The following is a 5,227-nucleotide window of genomic DNA, read 5'->3' as shown; positions in this document are numbered from 1 at the left end:
AGTATTGACTTTGTCATTATTAGTGACTTAACGAGGGAGTCAATAAAGAGATACGAGTGAATGAAGAGAAGGATGCCAAGTGTGGACCACTGGGGAACATTCCGGGGTGTCTGAATCATGATTTTAATTAAACCCTACACCTCTGAGGCCAGAGAACTCGTTCAGCCTACGTGGTAAATAAGCTTACAGCAGATGTTAGTAGTATTTAGGATTTTGTTCTTGGTCTATTAAGTTAATAGTTCAGGATAGTATTACTATAAGTAAATTAATAAACGAAGAAATAAATATACAAGGACAGGGAGAGCCATATGTGCCCTAATTATGAGAGTGTTTAATGTATTTATTAGTATTAATATATTTCTGAGGCACTCAGTTCCAATGTAAATTGATGAAATCTGATACCTGTTTGGGTAAGGAGCACATAAAGATAGAAACTAACGCTGCTTTTATTGTTTGGAAGATACTGGTTGCTTATTGAAAACAAGAAAATGTGATCTCGTTGGTTCAATCTGAGAGTAACGAGCATATAAACAGCTGCTAGTACCCTTCGGATTTCTAATCCACTTAGTACGTTCATGGATATTGATGATTTTATGAGTGAATAAGATGAGGACATTTCCATCACTTTCAGAGTTGACTACTAGTCCACTTTATAGCTAATTTAAATTTCTACAAGCGACCGAGGTTTTTGACTCTTTAAAAGAAGCACATAAGAATATGGTTGATATTGTTAACCATATTTTGGGGTGAAATGGTGGGTTCGTGGTCATTTTTTTGTACCACATTTAAAATATGGGCAAATTAAATAAAAAGGAGCAAGCATGGACCAGCGCTAAGAAGCAAGGAATTTAGTTATTATGTGTGTGATCTTAAGATTCATCTGTTGATCTTAGCGGTTTCAGCATTATTATTTCTTGGGATTTGGGGATTTTTATGTGTCCCTTTTGTTATCGATAGTTAGTCAATGAATGAATCAATAAACAAAGATGCAAGTGAATGTAGAGAAAGAGTCCAAGCCTAGACCGATGACGAATGTCCTGGGATTTCTGAATCAAGAATGACGATTAAGCGCTGTACCTCTGATAGCCGTCCGAAAAAGCAGATTAGGCAATTATCTCCGTTGGAAATGACATATAGCAGAAGTTTGAAAGTGTCAGATCTTGTTTTGGGTCTGGTGAGGTTCTTGAGTGTAGATTATACTTTTATGAGTAAATCAGTGTGTGAATAAAAGCCTGAAGTAAGTAACTGAATGAAGACTAGGATGGTCTTAATTGGGCCCATTATGAGAGTCTGTAATGAAATAAGGAATGGGACTAATACAATTTGGAAGTGTCGAGTTCCAGTAAAGCAAACAGATGGAGGCTCTTACAATTTGGGGAAAGAAACATAAAAAGACAACCGTATGTAAGAGTCAGTGTCGCTGGCGATGAGTAGCGGACATTTTTTTATTTTCGATGTCGCCTCTTTTTTAAAAAGACTTTATTTTTTCCAGCAGTTTTAGGTTCACAGCAACATTGAGCAGGTGGTAGGGATCTCCCATAATCCCCCTGTGCCCCCACACACTGCCTTCCCCATTATTAGCAGCTCACACGAGTGGTTTGCTATAATTTATGAACCTACAATGACATGTTGTTATCACCCAAAGTCTATACATTCCAATAGGGTTCACTCTTGGTTGTAAATTCGGTGGCTTTAGACCAATGTATAATGACGCCTGCCCACCATTAAAGTATCACACAGAACATTCTACTGCCTTGAAAATCATCTGTGCTCTGCCTCTTCATCCCCCCCTCCCCTTGAACCTCTGGCAACCTCTAATCCTTTCATCGTCACTACAGTTTTGCCCTTGCCAGAATGTTCTATGTTTGGAACCATATAGTATGCGGTGTTTTCACATTGTCTTCTTTCACTTAGTCATACACATGTAAGTTTCTTCCACGTCTTTTCATGGTTTTGATAGCTCCTTTCTTTTCAGCGGTGAATAATCTTCCTTGTCTGGATGGCACGTAGTTCATTCTTTTACCCACTGAAGGGTGTGTGGTTGGTTCCAAGTTTTGGCAATTATAAATAAAACTGCTATAAACTTCCATATGCAGGTTTTTGGGTGGACGTAAGTTTTCAGCTTCTTTGGGAAATTCCAAGGAGTACGATTGTTCGATTGTATGGTAAGAACGTTTGTAAGAACGTTCAGGTCGGTAAGAAACTGCCAACACCTATTCTAAGGGGTGTGCAGTGGCATCTAGTTGTTTCCATTTGCATTTCCCTGATGACATCTGATGTGGAGCGTCTTTGCGTACGCTCATTTGTCAGCTGTGTATCTTCTTTGGTGAGGTGTCTATTCAGGTCTTTGGCTCATTTTTAATGAGGTTGTTTGTTTTCTTATCGTTGACTTTTAAGTGTTTTTCGTATGTTCTGGGTAACAGTCAATTAGCAGATGTGTCTTTTGCAAATATTTTTTCCCAATCTGTGCCTTGTCTATTGTTCTTTTGACAGTTCCTTTGCACAGCAGAAAATTTTAATTTTAATGAAGTTTAGTTTATTAATTATTTTTTTTCCTGTGTCGTATCTTTGGTGTCGCATTTAAAAAGTCATCGCCAAACCCAAGGTCATCTACATTTTCTCCTACATTACCCGCTAGGAGTTTTATGGCTTCACATTTTACATTTCAGTCTGCAATTCATTTTGAGTCAATCTTTGTGAGAGGTGTAAGGGCTGTGTTTAGATGCCTTTTTCTGCATGTGGGTATCCAGTTGCTCTAGTACCATTTGTTGAAGAGGTTGTCTTGTTTCGTTGTATTGCTCCTTTGTCAAAGATCAGTTGGCTCTCTTTATGTGGGCCTATTTTCTGGGCTCTCTATTCTGCTCCCTGGATCATTTTGTCTATTTTGCTAATACCACACTGACTTGATTGCTGTCGCTTTATACTCAGGCTTGAAATCACATAACGCCAGTCCTCCCACTTTGTTCTTCTTCGGTATTGTGTTGGTTGTTCTGGGTGTATTGCCTGTTCACAAAAACTTTAAGATCATTTTATTTACATCCATTAAATAACTTGCTGGGATTTTGATTGGGATTGCAGTCAACCTATAAATCAAGTTGTAGAGAACTGACATCTTGACAGTGAGTTTCCCTGTCCATGAACATGGAATATCTCTTCATTTATTTAGTTCTTTTTTGATTACTTTCATCTGAGTTTTGTGGTTTTCCTCATATAGACCTTGTGCATATTTTGTTAGATTTATACCTAAGTATTTCATTTTTTGGATTCTAATGTAAATATTATTGTATTCTTAATTTCAAATTATACTTGTTCATTGCTGGCATATAGGAAAGCGATTGACTTTTGTATGTATTTTCTACACAGATGACCATGTGTTCTGTTAACAAAGGCAGTTTTATTTCTTCCTTCACGAATAGTATCCTTTTTATTTCCTTTTCTTGCTTTATTGTGTTAGCTCTAATTCCTAGCACAATGTTGAAATGAAGTGTTGAGCGAGAACATCCTTACATTGCTACTGATCTTAGTGGGAGAGCTTCTAATTTTTCATCACTAAATATGACGTTAGCACTAGGTTCTTCGTCAAGTTGAGGAAATTTCTCTCTTTGTAGTTACTGAGAGTTTTTATCACGAATGGGTGTTGGATTTTGTCAAATGCTTTTTCCGCATCTATTGATATGATGTGATTTTTCTTCCTTAACCTGTTGATGTGACAGATTACATTAATCCACTTTTCAATGTAGAAACAGCATTGCATATTTTGAGTAAATTCCAGTTGGTCATTGTATATTTCTTTTTATGCTTTGCTGACATTCCATTTGCTAATCTTTCGTTGAGGGTTTTTGCATCTTTGTTCATGAGAGACATTGATCTGTAGTTTCTTTTTTCTTATAATGTCTCTCTTGTTTTGGCACTCCTGGCCTCACGGAACGTGTGAAGAAGTATTTCCTCTGCTTCCATCTTCTGAAAGAGAGTGTAGAGAATGGGGATAATTTCTTCCATAAATATTTGGTAGAATTCACCAGTGAACCCACCTGGGCCTGATGCTTTCTGTTTTGGAAGGTTATTAATTATTGAGTCAACTTCTTTGATAGATATAGACCTATTCAAATGGTTTATTCTTGAATGAATTTTAGCAAATTGTGTCTCTTGAGGAATAGGTCCATTTCATTGAATTGTTCATGGTATTCTTTGATAATTCTTTTAATATCCGTGGGAACTGTGGTGATTTCTACTCTTTCATTTCTGTTATTAGTAATTTGCGTCCTCTCTATTTTTTTTCCCCCTGTAGTTAGCCTGGCTATAGAGGCTTATTGATTTTATTGATCTTTTCAAAGAACCAGATTTTGGCTTCATTGATTTTTCTCCATTAATTTTCTGGTTTAAATTTCTGCTTTAAGTTTTATCATTTCTCTTATTCTGCATACTTTGGACTTAATTTGTTCTTTTTCTAGTTTACTAAAGTAGAAATTTAAATTACTGATTTGAAATCTTTTCTTTAAATAAAAATTATATCTATTTAAGGCATACAATATGATGTTTCGATTAACGTACATAGCGAAATAATTACTACAGCCAAGCTAATAGCATACCTATTGACAAACATCTCCCTGTTTCTTTCCTCTCCCCACTCCTGGTAACCACTGTCTGTGTCTATGGATTTTTTTAGATTCTGCGCATAAGTGAGAAACGCATCTTATTTCACTTAGCATAATGTCCTCCAAGGTCATCCATGTTGTTGCAAATGACAGAATCTTCTTTTTTTTAAGGCTGAATAATATTCTACTGTTTGTACGTATACCATAATTTCTTCATCTATTCATCTGTCAGTAGACACTTTGTTTTTCTTTTCTGATGTATGCATTCAATGCTATAAATTTCTCTGCAAGTGCTACTTTTGCTGCATCCATTTTTTAAAAGCAACAAGAAACATTTACATAAATGGATATGTGATTGAGTATATATCTTATTGAATGAAAAGCAATTACGGCCACATCTTGAAAATGTGTCATATAGGAAACATTATGATTGATCAGATTGTGTTCACTAAATTTTTATTAACAACCCAAGAATGATTTACTCAGTTTTTTCTGTGACTACCAAGTAGATAGATATTAGTATCATTTAGGATTTATTTCTAGTGTCTTTGCATTCCCAGATATTGAAGTATTGTTATAATTAGACAAATGAAATACATTCTATCTTAATTACTTAAAATAAGAGAAAATGC

The sequence above is a fragment of the Pteropus vampyrus genome, unplaced genomic scaffold, assembly GCF_000151845.1.
Source record: "Pteropus vampyrus isolate Shadow unplaced genomic scaffold, Pvam_2.0 Scaffold178, whole genome shotgun sequence".
NCBI lineage: Eukaryota > Metazoa > Chordata > Mammalia > Chiroptera > Pteropodidae > Pteropus > Pteropus vampyrus.
This window is presented reverse-complemented; position numbering follows the sequence as displayed.